This window comes from Haemaphysalis longicornis, unplaced genomic scaffold (genome assembly GCF_048455015.1).
Source record: "Haemaphysalis longicornis isolate Haplotype H1 unplaced genomic scaffold, Haemaphysalis longicornis Haplotype H1 scaffold_5, whole genome shotgun sequence".
Taxonomy (NCBI): domain Eukaryota; kingdom Metazoa; phylum Arthropoda; class Arachnida; order Ixodida; family Ixodidae; genus Haemaphysalis; species Haemaphysalis longicornis.
Window position 1 is genome coordinate 168,970,433 of NW_027526385.1, and position 18,922 is coordinate 168,989,354.

The 18,922-nt window shown below is 46.9% G+C and overlaps 1 protein-coding gene across 1 annotated transcript in view; it reads right to left on the reverse strand.

Moving 5' to 3' along the window:
* LOC144138817 (uncharacterized) overlaps positions 1 to 18,922 on the reverse strand; it is a 238,162-nt gene that overhangs the window by 117,085 nt on the left and 102,155 nt on the right. The gene's annotated exons all lie outside the window — the stretch shown is intronic.

Consider the following 18,922-nt stretch of genomic DNA (forward strand, 5'->3'; position numbering starts at 1 on the left):
AATTTTGGCGATGAGAACTAGCGCTAGCTACATTTCCTCCGTTATTTCATCGCCGATTTAAACCCATATGCATTTATCCCTGAAGCTAACGGCCGGGCTCAAATTAGCGCGCTCTAAAGACGTTGCGGTAGTTTTTCTCTGTGAACATACTGCGCTTCAATTCGAAATAATTTTCGTAGCGTAGGAAAATTTTCACATACGTTACTATTGCGTCAGCTTTCTTTTTTCAGTACCCAAGCATAATCTCTATGCAATGTAAGAAGTGTATGCCTTGTATCTGCACAAATAATGCGTAATTCACGCAGTTAGAAAACTTAATAATTAGGATATTCAAGATGTAGATTGTTGGTTTAAAATAGCAAAGAAAAGAAGAAAATGTGAAATGTGAAAGTGGTGTTTGAATGCTTACGCATTGTTGGGCAATTTTCGGAATTACTGCACAATTTCGCTTATCTATTTTGTGTCCGGGCAGAAATTTAGCTTGCCGAGCTCGCCAAATATTTTTTTTTAATTTTTTGTCGACCCAGACATCCCATCTGCTCTCCTTAATTTTTTTCGAGGTTACAGGGAACAAGTAAAAATATCAGGTAGAAACTGGAAGCGCTTTTAATGATTCAACTGTATATATATATATATATATATATATATATATATTGTAGAACCGAGACGTACGGGACGAGGGATTCCGTAAGGACACATATCAAAGTTGCAGTCCTTATTGCCAGTGCTGTTTGGCGTTTTAACGGTGTTCTTTTTTTTTTAATAGTGCCAAATGAGGTATGATTGCCTTTTTTTTTATGCAGGAATAAATAATTGAGAATTCAAATCGAGGAAAAATGCGCCGTTTTTTTCCGGAAGCGGGAATCGAACCCACAACCTCCGCATAACGCGTGCGGTGCTCTACCATTGAGCTAGTTCCGCGGCGACTCCCTTCTCGACTATACCGCGGGGTTTTGTATTTACGACTGCTAGTTGACCGGGCGGCGCTAGTTGACCGGGCTCTGAGCAGTCGTAAGTACAAAACCCCGTGGTATAGTCGAGAAGGGAGTCGCCGCGGAACTAGCTCAATGGTAGAGCACCGCACGCGTTATGCGGAGGTTGTGGGTTCGATTCCCGCTTCCGGAAAAAAACGGCGCATTTTTTCTCGACTTGAATTCTCAATTATTTATTCCTGCATAAAAAAAAGGCAATGATACCTGATTTGGCACTATTAAAAAAAAAAGAACACTGTTAAAACGCCAAACAGCACTGGCAATAAGGACTGCAACTTTGATATGTGTCCTTACGGAATCCCTCGTCCAGTACGTCTCTGTTCTACAAAATGCGTTACGAGGGATCTGGCTTCAGCAGTCTGAAATGCCTTAGGCTATCCCCGACTTCCGACCACGTCTTACGTGCGGCCGCTGGGAAAAGACGTTCTACGTCTTCCCGCGGTGGTCGAGGGGCGGCGCTAGTTGACCGGGCTCTGAGCAGTGGTAAATACAAAACCCCGCGGTATAATCGAGAAGGGAGTCGCCGCGGAACTAGCTCAATGGTAGAGCACCACACGCGCTATGCGGAGGTTGTGGGTTCGATTCCCGCTTCCGGAAAAAAAATGCCGCATTTTTCACCGACTTGAATTCTCAATTATTTATTCCTGCATAAAAAAAAGGCAATCATACCTCATTTGGCACTATTTAAAAAAAAAAAAAAGAACACTGCTAAAATGCCAAACAGCACTGGCAATAAGGACTGCAACTTTGATATGTGTCCTTACGGAATCCCTCGTCCCGTACGTCTCTGTTCTACAAAATGCATTACGAGGGTTCTGGCTTCAGCAGTCTGAAATGCCTTTGGCTATCCCCGACTTCCGACCACGTCTTACGTGCGGCCGCTGGGAAAAGACGTTCTACGTCTTCCCGCGGTGGTCGAGGGGCGGCGCTAGTTGACCGGGCTCTGAGCAGTCGTAAATACAAAACCCCGCGGTATAGTCGAGAAGGGAGTCGCCGCGGAACTATCCCAATGGTAGAGCACCGCACGCGTTATGCGGAGGTTGTGGGCTCGATTCCCGCTTCCGGCAAAAAACGGCGCATTTTTTCTCGACTTGAATTCTCAATTATTTATTCCTGCATAAAAAAAAAGGCAATCATACCTCCTTTGGCACTATTAAAAAAAAAGAACACTGTTAAAACGCCAAACAGCACTGGCAATAAGGACTGCAACTTTGATATGTGTCCTTACGGAATCCCTCGTCCCGTACGTCTCTGTTCTACAAAATGCATTATGAGGGCTCTGGCTTCAGCAGTCTGAAATGCCTTTGGCTATCCCCGACTTCCGACCACGTCTTACGTGCGGCCGCTGGGAAAAGACGTTCTACGTCTTCCCGCGGTGGTCGAGGGGCGGCGCTAGTTGACCGGGCTCTGAGCAGTCGTAAATACAAAACCCCGCGGTATAGTAGAGAAGGGAGTCGCCGCGGAACTAGCTCAATGGTAGAGCACAGCACGGGTTATGCGGAGGTTGTGGGTTCGATTCCCTCTTCCGGAAAAAAACGGCGCATTTTTTCTCGACTTGAATTCTCAATTATTTATTCCTGCATAAAAAAAAGGCAATCATACCTCATTTGGCACTATTAAAAAAAAAAGAACACTGTTAAAACGCCAAACCGCACTGGCAATAAGGACTGCAACTTTGATATGTGTCCTTACGGAATCCCTCGTCCCGTACGTCTCTGTTCTACAAAATGCATTACGAGGGTTCTGGCTTCAGCAGTCTGAAATGCCTTTGGCTATCCCCGACTTCCGACCACGTCTTACGTGCGGCCGCTGGGAAAAGACGTTCTACGTCTTCCCGCGGTGGTCGCGGGGCGGCGCTAGTTGACCGGGCTCTGAGCAGTCGTAAATACAAAACCCCGCGGTATAGTCGAGAAGGGAGTCGCCGCGGAACTAGCTCAATGGTAGAGCACCGCACGCGTTATGCGGAGGTTCTGGGTTCGATTCCCGCTTCCGGAAAAAAACGGCGCATTTTTTCTCGACTTGAATTCTCAATTATTTATTCCTGCATAAAAAAAAGGCGATCATACCTCATTTGGCACTATTAAAAATAATAATAATAAAAAAAGAACACTGTTAAAACGCCAAACAGCACTGGCAATAAAGACTGCAACTTTGATATGTGTCCTTACGGAATCCCTCGTCCCGTACGTCTCTGTTCTACAAAATGCATTACGAGGGTTCTGGCTTCAGCAGTCTGAAATGCCTTTGGCTATCCCCGACTTTCGACCACGTCTTACGTGTGGCCGCTGGGAAAAGACGTTCTAGGTCTTCCCGCGGTGGTCGAGGGGCGGCGCTAGTTGACCGGGCTCTGAGCAGTCGTAAATACAAAACCCCGCGGTATAGTCGAGAAGGGAGTCGCCGCGGAACTAGCTCAATGGTAGAGCACCGTACGCGTTATGCGGAGGTTGTGGGTTCGATTCGCGCTTCCGGAAAAAAACGGCGCATTTTTTCTCGACTTGAATTCTCAATTATTTATTCCTGCATAAAAAAAAGGCAATCATACCTCATTTGGCACTATTAAAAAAAAGAACACTGTTAAAACGCCAAACAGCACTGGCAATAAGGACTGCAACTTTGATATGTGTCCTTACGGAATCCCTCGTCCCGTACGTCTCTGTTCTACAAAATGCATTACGAGGGTTCTGGCTTCAGCAGTCTGAAATGCCTTTGGCTATCCCCGACTTCCGACCACGTCTTACGTGCGGCCGGTGGGAAAAGACGTTCTACGTCTTCCCGCGGTGGTCGAGGGGCGGCGCTAGTTGACCGGGCTCTGAGCAGTCGTAAATACAAAACCCCGCGGTATAGTCGAGAAGGGAGTCGCCGCGGAACTAGCTCAATGGTAGAGCACCGCACGCGTTATGCGGAGGTTCTGGGTTCGATTCCCGCTTCCGGAAAAAAACGGCGCATTTTGTCTCGACTTGAATTCTCAATTATTTATTCCTGCATAAAAAAAAGGCAATCATACCTCATTTGGCACTATTAAAAAAAAAGAACACTGTTAAAACGCCAAACAGCACTGGCAATAAGGACTGCAACTTTGATATGTGTCCTTACGGAATCCCTCGTCCCGTACGTCTCTGTTCTACAAAATGCATTACGAGGGTTCTGGCTTCAGCAGTCTGAAATGCCTTTGGCTATCCCCGACTTCCGACCACGTCTTACGTGCGGCCGCTGGGAAAAGACGTTCTACGTCTTCCCGCGGTGGTCGAGGGGCGGCGCTAGTTGACCGGGCTCTGAGCAGTCGTAAACACAAAACCCCGCGGTATAGTCGAGAAGGGAGGCGCCGCGGAACTAGCTCAATGGTAGAGCACCGCACGCGTTATGCGGAGGTTGTGGGTTCGATTCCCGCTTCCGGAAAAAAACGGCGCATTTTTTCTCGACTTGAATTCTCAATTATTTATTCCTGCATAAAAAAAAGGCAATCATACCTCATTTGGCACTATTAAAAAAAAAAGAACACTGTTAAAACGCCAAACAGCACTGGCAATAAGGACTGCAACTTTGATATGTGTCCTTACGGAATCCCTCCTCCCGTACGTCTCTGTTCTACAAAATGCATTACGAGGGTTCTGGCTTCAGCAGTCTGAAATGCCTTTGGCTATCCCCGACTTCCGACCACGTCTTACGTGCGGCCGCTGGGAAAAGACGTTCTACGTCTTCCCGCGGTGGTCGAGGGGCGGCGCTGGTTGACCGGGCTCTGAGCAGTCGTAAATACAAAACCCCGCGGTATAGTCGAGAAGGGAGTAGCCGCGGAACTAGCTCCGTGGTAGAGCACCGTACGCGTTATGCGGAGGTTGTGGGTTCGATTCCCGCTTCCGGAAAAAAACGGCGCATTTTTTCTCGACTTGAATTCTCAATTATTTATTCCTGCATAAAAAAAAGGCAATCATACCTCATTTGGCACAATTAAAACAAGAACACTGTTAAAACGCCAAACAGCACTGGCAATAAGGACTTTAACTTTGATATGTGTCCTTACGGAATCCCTCGTCCCGTATGTCTCTGTTCTACAAAATGCATTACGAGGGTTCTGGCTTCAGCAGTCTGAAATGCCTTTGGCTATCCCCGACTTCCGACCACGTCTTACGTGCGGCCGCTGGGAAAAGACGTTCTACGTCTTCCCGCGGTGGTCGAGGGGCGGCGCTAGTTGACCGGGCTCTGAGCAGTCGTAAATACAAAACCCCGCGGTATAGTCGAGAAGGGAGTCGCCGCGGAACTAGCTCAATGGTAGAGCACCGCACGCGTTATGCGGAGGTTCTGGGTTCGATTCCCGCTTCCGGAAAAAAACGGCGCATTTTTTCTCGACTTGAATTCTCAATTATTTATTCCTGCATAAAAAAAAAGGCAATCATACCTCATTTGGCACTATTAAAAAAAAAAGAACACTGTTAAAACGCCAAACAGCACTGGCAATAAGGACTGCAACTTTGATATGTGTCCTTACGGAATCCCTCGTCCCGTACGTCTCTGTTCTACAAAATGCATTACGAGGGTTCTGGCTTCAGCAGTCTGAAATGCCTTTGGCCATCCCCGACTTCCGACCACGTCTTACGTTGCGGCCGCTGGGAAAAGACGTTCTACGTCTTCCCGCGGTGGTCGAGGGGCGGCGCTAGTTGACCGGGCTCTGAGCAGTCGTAAATACAAAACCCCGCGGTATAGTCGAGAAGGGAGTCGCCGCGGAACTAGCTCAATGGTAGAGCACCGTACGCGTTATGCGGAGGTTGTGGGTTCGATTCCCGCTTCCGGCAAAAAACGGCGCATTTTTTCTCGACTTGAATTCTCAATTATTTATTCCTGCATAAAAAAAAGGCAATCATACCTCATTTGGCACTATTAAAAAAAAAGAACACTGTTAAAACGCCAAACAGCACTGGCAATAAGGACTGCAACTTTGATATGTGTCCTTACGGAATCCCTCGTCCCGTACGTCTCTGTTCTACAAAATGCATTACGAGGGTTCTGGCTTCAGCAGTCTGAAATGCCTTTGGCTATCCCCGACTTCCAACCACGTCTTACGTGCGGCCGCTGGGAAAAGACGTTCTACGTCTTCCCGCGGTGGTCGAGGGGCGGCGCTAGTTGACCGGGCTCTGAGCAGTCGTAAATACAAAACCCCGCGGTATAGTCGAGAAGGGAGTCGCCGCGGAACTAGCTCAATGGTAGAGCACCGCACGCGTTATGCGGAGGTTCTGGGTTCGATTCCCGCTTCCGGAAAAAAACGGCGCATTTTTTCTCGACTTGAATTCTCAATTATTTATTCCTGCATAAAAAAAAGGAAATCATACCTCATTTGGCACTATTAAAAAAAAAGAACACTGTTAAAACGCCAAACAGCACTGGCAATAAGGACTGCAACTTTGATATGTGTCCTTACGGAATCCCTCGTCCCGTACGTCTCTGTTCTACAAAATGCATTACGAGGGTTCTGGCTTCAGCAGTCTGAAATGCCTTTGGCTATCCCCGACTTCCGACCACGTCTTACGTGCGGCCGCTGGGAAAAGACGTTCTACGTCTTCCCGCGGTGGTCGAGGGGCGGCGCTAGTTGACCGGGCTCTGAGCAGTCGTAAATTCAAAACCCCGCGGTATAGTCGAGAAGGGAGTCGCCGCGGAACTAGCTCAATGGTAGAGCACCGCACGCGTTCTGCGCAGGTTGTGGGTTCGATTCCCGCTTCCGGAAAAAAACGGCGCATTTTTTCTCGACTTGAATTCTCAATTATTTATTCCTGCATAAAAAAAAGGCAATCATACCTTATTTGGCACTATTAAAAAAAAAAGAACACTGGTAAAACGCAAAACAGCACTGGCAATAAGGACTGCAACTTTGATATGTGTCCTTACGGAATCCCTCGTCCCGTACGTCTCTGTTCTACAAAATGCATTACGAGGGTTCTGGCTTCAGCAGTCTGAAATGCTTTTGGCTATCCCCGACTTCCGACCACGTCTTACGTGCGGCCGCTGGGAAAAGACGTTCTACGTCTTCCCGCGGTGGTCGAGGAGCGGCGCTAGTTGACCGGGCTCTGAGCAGTCGTAAATACAAAACCCCGCGGTATAGTCGAGAAGGGAGTCGCCGCGGAACTAGCTCAATGGTAGAGCACCGCACGCGTTATGCGGAGGTTGTGGGTTCGATTCCCGGTTCCGGAAAAAAACGGCGCATTTTTTTTCGACCTGAATTCTCAATTATTTATTCCTGCATAAAAAAAGGCAATCATACCTCATTTGGCACTATTAAAAAAAAAAGAACACTGTTAAAACGCCAAACCGCACTGGCAATAAGGACTGCAACTTTGATATGTGTCCTTACGGAATCCCTCGTCCCGTACGTCTCTGTTCTACAAAATGCATTACGAGGGTTCTGGCTTCAGCAGTCTGAAATGCCTTTGGCTATCCCCGACTTCCGACCACGTCTTACGTGCGGCCGCTGGGAAAAGACGTTCTACGTCTTCCCGCGGTGGTCGAGGGGCGGCGCTAGTTGACCGGGCTCTGAGCAGTCGTAAATACAAAACCCCGCGGTATAGTCGAGAAGGGAGTCGCCGCGGAACTAGCCCAATGGTAGAGCACCGCACGCGTTATGCGGAGGTTGTGGGTTCGATTCCCGCTTCCGGAAAAAAACGGCGCATTTTTTCTCGACTTGAATTCTCAATTAGTTATTCCTGCATAAAAAAAGGCAATCATACCTCATTTGGCACAAATAAAAAAAAGAACACTGTTAACACGCCAAACAGCACTGGCAATAAGGACTGCAACATTGATATGTGTCCTTACGGAATCCCTCGTCCCGTACGTCTCTGTTCTACAAAATGCATTACGAGGGTTCTGGCTTCAGCAGTCTGAAATGCTTTTGGCTATCCCCGACTTCCGACCACGTCTTACGTGCGGCCGCTGGGAAAAGACGTTCTACGTCTTCCCGCGGTGGTCGAGGAGCGGCGCTAGTTGACCGGGGTCTGAGCAGTCGTAAATACAAAACCCCGCGGTATAGTCGAGAAGGGAGTCGCCGCGGAACTAGCTCAATGGTAGAGCACCGCACGCGTTATGCGGAGGTTGTGGGTTCGATTCCCGGTTCCGGAAAAAAACGGCGCATTTTTTCTCGACCTGAATTCTCAATTATTTATTCCTGCATAAAAAAAGGCAATCATACCTCATTTGGCACTATTAAAAAAAAAAGAACACTGTTAAAACGCCAAACCGCACTGGCAATAAGGACTGCAACTTTGATATGTGTCCTTACGGAATCCCTCGTCCCGTACGTCTCTGTTCTACAAAATGCATTACGAGGGTTCTGGCTTCAGCAGTCTGAAATGCCTTTGGCTATCCCCGACTTCCGACCACGTCTTACGTGCGGCCGCTGGGAAAAGACGTTCTACGTCTTCCCGCGGTGGTCGAGGGGCGGCGCTAGTTGACCGGCTCTGAGCAGTCGTAAATACAAAACCCCGCGGTATAGTCGAGAAGGGAGTCGCCGCGGAACTAGCCCAATGGTAGAGCACCGCACGCGTTATGCGGAGGTTGTGGGTTCGATTCCCGCTTCCGGAAAAAAACGGCGCATTTTTTCTCGACTTGAATTCTCAATTAGTTATTCCTGCATAAAAAAAAGGCAATCATACCTCATTTGGCACAAATAAAAAAAAGAACACTGTTAACACGCCAAACAGCACTGGCAATAAGGACTGCAACATTGATATATATATATATATATATATATATATATATATATATATATATATATATATATATATATATATATATATATATATACCAAAATAAAAAAGGGCCGAGATAGCTATGATAGTAGTATTACTTCATAACTAAACAACGTGTAATCAAGTCATATGTGCCGTGAGATTAATACGAATTGTGGTGTTTCATTTAGTGCACGAGGAAAAACCTACATAAAAGTTGGTTATGTCTCAAACATAGAGAAGTGTTGGCACTCATAAATAACAAGCGCCGTCACAAAAACATTGTTTCTGTTTGTCCGTAATTTTAATATATTCTCTGCAGTCGCAGCTTGCAGACAAAACGTAAATCTCTGTCGGGCGTGAGGTCACAAAGAACATGCCGGGCGATGTAAGACACAACGACACAAGAATGCGAGACGGAAGGCACACTATCAACGCGTAATGCTGGTGCTGCGAACGGAATTTCACTTCCATTTTGACCAAATTAAGCTCGGCCGCCGCTAATCGTGTTTGTCTTTTGACAGGCGTAACATTAGTGCTGGTAATTGCCTTATGTGGAGCGTTGAACGCCGATGATATGCCCACACTTCTAAATAAGCGGCCCGAAAGCTGGCGTCCCGCGGGCCGCGTTCACCGCAACCAGTCCCGGAACGGTGGCGCCGCGGTGGCAGTATTTGGCCCTAGGCGCACTCACGCCGCTTTCGAGGCACGCGGCAGGCCGCACGTCAGTGCGCCTTTCATCCAGCGGCCGTGTAAATGCGGTCTTCTGTCGGTCTCTCTCGTCCACTTCAATTTGCCAGTAGCCGGTCTTAAGGTCCATCGATGAGAAGTACTTCGCGTGGCAGGGGTGGTCGAGGGCGTCGTCGATTCGGGGGCGGGGGTACACGTTCTTTTTCGTGATTTTGTTCAGTCGCAAGTAGTCAACCCAGAACCTTAAAGCGCCGTTTTTTTTTCTTCACAAGTACGACCGGCGCACCCCACGGACTTTTCGATGGCTGTGTTATGTCGTCGCTGAGCATGTCATCGACTTGAGACCGGATGCCTTCCCGTTCGTGTGACGAGACGCGGTACGGTGACTTTCGGGTAGGTCGGGCTCCATCTTCGGTTATTATTCTGTGCTTCGCTAGAGGTGTCTGACGTAGTTTTGCGCTCGACGAAAAACATTCGCTATAGCGATGCAGCAAAGCCAATTATTTGTTCCGTTGTTCTTGCGGTAGCTCCAGATTCACGCCGAAGGGCTGCGGGAGTTTGAAGGTTTCTGCGGGTGTGCGTTCAAAGTCGGCGACCGCGATCGCGTCACTTGCTTCTTGCGTTTCTTCGAGGAATGCAATTGCAGCGCCTTTGTTTAAATGCTGGTACTCCTGGGTTAAGTTAGTAACCAAAACGTGGGATTGGTGTTCCTTGAAGCGCGCAATGCCTCTTGCGACAGAGACACCACGGTCGAGAAGCAACCTTTGATCAGTGTCCACGATAGCGTCTACGTCAGGAGCAGCATCTTCACAGTAGACTGCGATCATCAAGCTTGCGCGGGTTGGCAGGGTGACATGATCATCGGCAATCTTTACAGCAGCACGTCGTTCGGGGTTCGGTTCCGGCGTCATGGATTGATGGGGGCAACTATTTACTTGGTCTGCAGATCGATTATTGCACCGTTGTCCATCAAAAAGTCCATTCCAATAATTACGTCGCGGGAGCAGTTAAACAGAACGACGAACGCCGCAGGGTACGTTGTGCCGTCTATGGTGACGCGCGATGTGCACGTTCCACTTGGCGTCACGAGGTGGCCTCCTGCTGTGCGTATGTGGGGACCGTCCCATCTGGTCATAACTTTCTTCAGCTTAGACGCAAATGGTCCGCTCATTACTGAGTAGTCGGCTCCCGTGTCTACGAGGGCGGCTACGTCAAAGCCGTCGATGGACACCAAGACGTCGGATGCCGTCTTCCTCGAGTTCCGGGTTCGTCGGGGCGTCGTATCTCTGCTTGTACGTGTTACCGGTCGGGCACTGTGGGTCGTCGTTGTCGTCGTCTTCTCAGTTGACGTCTCGGTCAGTTCGGGTACGCGCCCGCCGTGTAGCTGTCGTCGTGTTCAGGAGTCTCGTCAGGGCTAGTCGGGTCGTCGGGATGAGGGCATGTCGTGAATCACTCTCTTCCGCGAGTCGTTGCGTCGTTGTAGGGTTTTTATTTTTCCGTGGTCGTGCAACTTTACCTCCAGAAGTTGCTGCTTTTAATTTCCCCAGCGTGGGCTGGGGGACCTTCCACGTGCGAAATCAGCATTGCTACGGCGGTTGGGCGACTGGTATGAGTAGGACGACGGCGATCGGTTGAAATGGGCTGGACCACGGCTATTGTTGGATAGGTATTCTTCGATCTCCGATGGGTGCTGGCCGGGTCGGGGGTGGGGTGTGTCGAAGGAGAACCCTCGCAAACCGAGCCTCTTGTAACGGCAGCGGCGGTAGATGTCGTCGGCCTCTCCGCAGTGGTAGCACAGGGGACGATTATCTGGCGTTCGCCACATGTCGGTCTTCCTCGGGGCGGGGGTTTGCACCACAGATGGTCGGGCTGGCGACAGGGGACGACGGTACGGAGTCTCGTGACGATATGGTGCAGGTGGACGAGGTCGACGGGCAGCAGCCGCGTAGGTCATGGCTTGCGCCTCGCGGGGTGCTTCTGGCGTTGTTGATGTTCCCTGTGCTTGGTGCACTTCTTCCCTGATGACGTCGGTAAGGGAAGCGACGTGAGGTTGGGGCGGCGTTGAGAGACGTTTCCGCAGCTCCTCCCTCACTACTGCGCGGATAGTCTCGCGTAGGCTGTCTGTCGAAATCCGCATGCTGTCGACGTAGTTCGCATTGGCCGCTCCAACAAAGTTGCGGTCATACTGCTTAGCACGCAATTGGCGGGCCTTCTCAATTGTGCAAGCTTCGGTCCCGAATTCAGCGACGGTTTTGGGCGGGCTGCGGACAAGTTCAGCAAACAATTCCTCCTTCACACCGCGCATCAAGAAGCGTAACTACCTTTCTTCCACCATTTCGGGGTCCGCGCGGCGAAATAGTTGCTTCATCTCCTCAACAAAGATCACGACCCCTTCGTTGGGATGTTGCGTGCGAGTTTCATGCAAAAGCGCTGCGCGCTCTTTCCTGGCAATGGTAGTAAAGGTCTTAGTGAATTCGCTTTTGAACTGAGCCCAGTTTGTGAAGGAGCTCTCGTGTTCTCGAAACAAGTGCGAGCCGAATCGTCCAAGTAAAAGAAAACATGCCGGAGCGTTTCTGCGTCGTCCCACCTGTTGAATTTCTGGACGTGCTCCAGTTTCACCAACCATTCTTCTGGGTCTTCTGCGGGGGCTCCTCGGAATGATGGCGATTCCCGTGGCTGCTGCGAACGACGGGAGGATTGGCTTGGTTGACCATGGTGCTGGTGGTGGCGTCTTTCTTTTTCGCTTTCTCCGGCAGTAGACCAAACTCGGGTGGTAAATCTTGCAGGCAGAGGCTTGCTCTTGTAGGACTAGCTTGGCTGCTTCCAGAGGTTGTAGTGGGCATGAAAGGTGCGTACCCCGCACCTCTACCAGATGTCACAAAGACAAGGACGACGCAGTTGTCTTGAAGGAGAAACAAGTTTATTCGAGCGAACTTGTGCTCCCCTAACAACTCAAACGAATACAAGGGCGGCGAAGCAGCGGTCAGCAAAGTGACTTGCACAGGCGAGGGTCGTCGAATCGAATGTCGCGGCGTCTGCTCCGCAGGCTTTTATCTTTCGGCGCGAGTGTTTCTGGAACCGTCGATTCAAATCCAGAACATTGTAGGTCACAGAAGATTATTCGGGGCTAGCGACGTAAGGACGTAACAGTCTGCTTATCTGAATGAGATAGCCGGTGCGGCATAAAAATAAAGAATGAAACACGCGCTTCGCATGGGACACAGATAACAGAGCCGGGCGCTGCCGGGCATTAAAAAAAAACGATAAATAAACAAACCCGTAAATGGTTCGCGGCAATATTTTCCAAACATCCTGCCTGTTTTACTTTTACGATTTGTTTTTCAGAGTCGCACGAGGATTGTAGTTACCGATATTGTTTGTACCTACACCAGAGGGTGGGACATTCCCTTTCAGGACAAATAACCTGGCATGCAAAAATTCCGCGCAATCATTCTATTAAGGTTGACGGTGGCATGACAAATACCAGAGAAACAAAGTAAATTTACGTTACACCTTTATAACAAATCAGGCAACCCCCGTCAAATGACATGATAGCTGAACGCGAATCTTTCTCGTGATGACGCTTTGGTTGTCGTCTAGGTTTCTTCCAAACCACTTCAACCTTTTCGAAATTGAGCCATCGGGTAGACGCCGCCTACAGAAATATAGGGGCACAGGTTCGCTTTCGCAAATAATAGTAGCTTCAATATGTTTTTTTTTTAATATCACGGACACGTAGCGCTGTGTTTCGGCATCACAGAACTGGCAGCTCGGGCATTTTTTGAAGTGGTCATTCCATATTCTGACTAACGTTGCAGTGGCCACAGTTAGGCGGCATGGCGAATATGTGAGCAACAATGCGGATGTCAGTTCAGAAGCAAACTAAAACACATAGCCTCATTGTATCAGTAACAGCAAGGAAGAACTAAATGAATAAGAGTAAAAAATAGGTGATATTCTTAAGTTTAAGGGACGCTTTTCGCGTGCATTTATAAACCGCGACCCAATTCTCTCACACAATTGACGGTAAATTTAGCTTGAAAAATATTGTTTTGCTCTACCGTCGAAGTATTGTTTTTGTATTTATACTGAGTTCAAGTTGTACATGATGTCAGGTAGCTTGAGAGCAACATTTGCAGGTTTAGTGACGCATTAGATATTGCCTAAAAAGGCAATACGTAGCTGTACGGGCATGTTGGAGCAAAGAAACACATGGGATATTTCTGAAGAATTCTCAAAGTAGAAAAAAGCCTCTACTCGAACCATCATTACACGTTTATAAAGACAAAATATCGCGCTACGGCTGTGCACACGTTTTGGCACAGAGCGCCATCACACGATCATAGTGCTTCAAAAAAATGTACGTCAGCCATATGGATGCCACCTTTTTTTACACAGAAAAAGAACACTCATATATGCTCCCCATGGGAGCTTCCTTTTTAGTAACAAACTGTACAGTTTATTCTTGGTACAGTTTCAAATTGTATGGTAGAGTTACTTGTATTTATTTTTGATGTACTCCCCGGTGTTCGTTGCTCCAGCATACAGCCCTTAATTACTGCTCCTAAACGAATTGTACATCTTAGGCTGCGTCCTACACATTCCTTTCTTTCGCTCGTTTAGGTGAATATACTTGAGCATATTGCAATTTTTTCTTCACTAGAGATCCCCAGCATCGGTAGCTACAAGGCATAAGTGCACAGGGTTCCTCTTGCAGTTGCACAGTTTGGTACAAGTCTAAATTGGGGTAAAGGTCCTGTCGTATTCGCTTTTTATGTCTTCCTGTGCTTTGGTTTCATCAGTAAACGTTACCGGGGTAGGTAGGTTTTCTGCTATATACATTTTGCTAACTGAATTACATTAGTTTACTCAGAGATGGGCCCAGTTGTGCTTGTTGGTGTATCGTGATGAATCCCAAGCAAGCCTGTCTGGTTTTTCGAAGGATTTTGAAGGTTTAGAGTTCCTTCATTTCTTGCCTTTTGTTTTGTTCTTGAAAAAAAACTTTTGCTTCTGTGCTGTGATGATCGATGCCATCTTTTTGTATGCTGTGCGAAGTTACTGGTTTTGTTTCTAACTAGGCTTCCGACACTCGCTTATCTATTTTTGTATATAGTCGAAGAATTATGCCTGTGCCTTGTTTGCCAACGCTTCCGCCATGAACTACAACAGCCTGGGACCAGACGAGCTGCGGAGGCAGCTATTTACCTGACTCTTCCCACTCCGACTGGGCTAAATGAGTTTGAACCTTGAATAGGCACAAAGCCGTTTCCTACAGAAAGAGTTTTTACGGTTGCCGCAGGGCAAATTCTTTACCATTAAAATAATTTTTTTGTTACCGTTTTTAAACAACTCCCTTGCCTTTCTAGCAATGAGTAATGCCTCAACACCGCTGTATTGGCTCTTGTGTATGCCATAAATGATACGCTAGTAGTTTGCGAGTTCATTCAATGCTAGAACACGCAAACGTTGTAAAACTGCATCAAAACGCCCCGAGAACCACAAGCCAGGAGCGCCTATATGCTCCCTTGGCCTTTTTCTTTCGCCGATACGCTCTTTATCGTCTTTAAATCCTCCCATATGTTCACAAAAAGAAACCGAAGGAGCAGTATGCCTACTGGTGCGAAATTTGGCACACCAGGCACCTCTGGCCCAATTTATCTCATCAGTAAAATCCGTCACGTGTTGATATTTCATTGCGTGTTAAAGAAAGTAATTCTTTAAAACAACAAATAAAAAGTTAGAGCTAAAATTTGAGTGTTTTGGTAACTAATGATTACGAATGCCCAGGACAAACCAAACAAAAAGGGATAGTTGCATCACGCCCACGGCAAACTAGCATTGCGCAATCGATTCTCGGGGAAGTACGCATTGTTTTTCGGAGTAACATGCATGTACGATAAGTATAAATTAAGATTCGTTTACAGACAATCACAACATGTGCCGCCAACTGCAAGGCCTCCTGCCCCAGGGAAAACAGGCAAGGATTTCAACAAACAATGGGCGCCGCCTTCACCATCCCCATCAAAAATGGCATAATCAAGGCAGGTATTTACCGAGCGGATAAACTAAAAATGTAGATACTGGCAATGTTATGGCAGCTATACTTGGAGAAGAAATTTTTCAGAGTAGAGACATGTCTTTCGAGAGGCGTCCTAGGCAGAGCCAAGAAGTCAGGGTTAAATCTTGTACAAAACACATTGTTTAAATATCTGCGTAGGTTACTGATATCGACAAAAACCAGTTCACTATCTGAACTGCACTGGGATAAAATATCAGTACAGAAAAAAAAATTTTCCCACTTTTCTCTCCCTCCGTGTTGTAACTTTTAAAATTTTCAGCCTATTTGAGATCCTCCACCATTAGCACAACGTAATCACGAAATGTGAAGCCAGAATCACGTATGACAGAATCACGGTATGAACTCACCGTTTAGTACGAACTTCAAAAACAGTGCAAATACCGGCGGAGATGTTGTTTAGAGCTTCCCGTAGGGCAACTGTGTGTCTCAGCTGCCTGAAGCTAACTACGCATAGCATTGCGGCGGAAATTGGATGCCCGCCTTAAATAAAGTCCTGATGGTGACTTCTATTGCGATTCTGGATTTTATTACCGGCTCCCCTTTATCGGTACCCCTTTAATTATTGTTTTTTGCTTTTTACCTCCATCGCAGGGCGACATTCTAAGATTTTGTTTTGTGCATTTGTATCATTAAATTTATTACCGAAACTTATTAAATGAATTCATGTGTAAGACATTCACTGAATACTTTTTTAGGAAAACCTATTTTGCTCGGAAATGCACAGTCACGCGAATGGGGTTGGTTACAGCAAAACCTTAGAACTACTTTTCAAACATTCTTAAAAACTACACATATCAACAAAAAGCACTTCCATATGTGAGCGGATGAGAGTGATAATCACTAACTTACAGAAACACTATTTCCGCAATTTTTTCGGTGAGGAGTACAATTACCAAAAGTCACGCCTTAGTGATTCTTACGCAATTCCACAAATTTACTCCATAAATTTAAAGTCTGTGCGCCAAGCACATTTAGCTGGCAATGGATAAGTCCGTCGGGCACTAGGTAACCGATGAAATGCCCACAGCTTCATGGATACGTCGCGTGCTCCCGCCACTCCCAGTTGGTGATCTCTTCTGGCCTCCCCTACACTGACGCCTTTCACGTGCGTATGTGCGTGTTGCTCATTTGTCCCCGACCTTTTGCCTTTCAGAAAACCTCTAGTGGGATTGACAATTGTGATTGGTTGACTGCGCCAATGCAGAAACGTGTTGCTTTGGTGGAAACATGAACAACACGCACGCATAGACGCGCGTGAAAACCACCTGCCTACGGGACCCCAGGAAAGCTCTGGAACTGGAAGTGACGAGAGCAGAGAGTGTACCCATGAGCTTTTGCGCTTTTTACTGGTCGCCTCTTCTCTTTTAGATTGATGATAAATGAAACGGATTCTTAAGGGAGGCACGAGCACTACTCGAACGCTTGAAAATTCAGCTGAATGCCACGTCCAGATGGATGTAAATTAAAAGTTCTCGTTGCATTTTGCTCCGCATGTTAGTAAAAACTCGTCAAATTGATTTTTGAACAAGTTAATGGGCAGCATTTCAAGCAAGAACGAAGTGTATATTTTATACGGGCTATGAAAATACTGAGGAATGTGTAATAACACGCCGTTTTTCCAAAATCTTGATTGTCCCTAATAAATGGGTGTCATAGAAAAACTGTGGTAGCACAGTGTTTAGATACCTGAGTAAGTTACCTACATCAACAAACACGAGTTCAATATGTCAAGTAGCCTGAGCTAAAAATAGTATCTGAAAAATGTTTTCACCACTCTTCACTCTCTCCGTGGTCTAATTGTTGAAATTTCAAGCAATATTCAGCTTCAATGCCGCAATCACAAAGTGCTCAGAAAATTGAATCTGTTTGAACCAGCCGTTTGGCTTGGTGTTGACATTACCTGTTAGGCCATTTCGGCTCGTCAGGCGTGTCACTTCTGAAAAAATGTGGCCCTTTACCTGCGTCGCTGGGCGAAATCCTCAAACTTTTTTTGCATTAGTATGTGTAACATATGTTTATAATATCTATCTGATAAATGAATCAGTGAATGATATATTGCCGAATCTTTAGGAACACCGATTTTTTTCGAAAAGGCGGAATAACCTCGATAGTGTTGTTCAGGGCGAATTCTGAAAATTACTTTTTAGGTATTCTTAAAGGCTACACATATCAGCAAAAAGCATTTCAATATGCGAACGCGTGACCGGGATAATCACGTATTTATGAAAACACAATTTCACCCTTTTCTTCGATTATGAGTGCAAATCCCGAAAATCTCGCCTTAGTGAGCCCCTATGCTATAACACAAATCTACTCGCGAAATTTCGTGTCTCTAAACCTACCAGTTTTAGCTGGGCGTTGATGAGTAAGTCAATCAGTTAGTCGGGCACTTCGTTTTGTAGGTATAGTTTGCTTGATGGTGAGATTTATTGGGTCGATGCTTCACAGGCCATGAGGCCTGCCGTAATGACGGGCTATGAATTCATTTTGACCACCTGAGTTTCTTTAATTTGCCCCAAAATCTCGAACACATGGGCGTTTTCGCTTTTCGCCTGCATCAGAAAAGCGGCCGCCGTGGCCGGGAATTGAAGCCCCGTCCTAGGGCACAGCAGCACGATGCCCTAACAACCAAGCCAGCGTGGCGGGTGCCAACAAAAGAGTATGTGCAATGTGAGGAGGTTGTACTGAGGGGCATTTCTCGGCCTATGAACACAACAATGTGGATTTAGAGGTTAAAATTTCCATATAATACGTCTTTATACTTAGCAGTTAGCAAAGTTTTCACTCGAACGAGTGTGGATTCACTTGAGATCAGCAAAACATTGCGACAACACGGGCCAATTAGTATACCGCTTGTATACATGACATTTGTGGTGCAGCAATACGGAGGAATCGCCTGCCTCGTAGTCTTGCTTTGGCGATACCTAAAAATGTCTTTCCCTCTGTAAGTCTCTCTTTCTCTCTTACGATTCATAATTCTCGCCAAAACTTCAAAGCATACTAGAAGGGCAATATTACACCGCGAAAACTTTTACCAACCATAAACCCTACACTACGCTCTCTTCTTGTCAACACTGCAGCAAAAAGAAAACGTTTGGAATATTTCTGGCAATAGGGCAATTCATAGGTGGTATTTACCTTTCTGTTTTACCTAATTGTAAAAGGCACCGTAATTTGAATGATACGAAGTAACAAATACGAACAAAAAATGGTTTGACCCTAAAATACAAACACTGCTGGCATGAGGCTGGACCTCGCAGCACTGTTCTAACTTCAACTCTAACAGAACGCTCCATTTAATGGTGTGAGCAGCAGAAGCAAAAAAATGGAAATCACTTTTGCAAACCTCCTCTGTGTTTATTGTTAGAGGGTCAAAAAGGGATCGAAGAGCGAGAGAGGTGTTTGGGGGAGAGAAAAGAGGCATTTACGTGCCAAGAGCGGCCGACGACTGT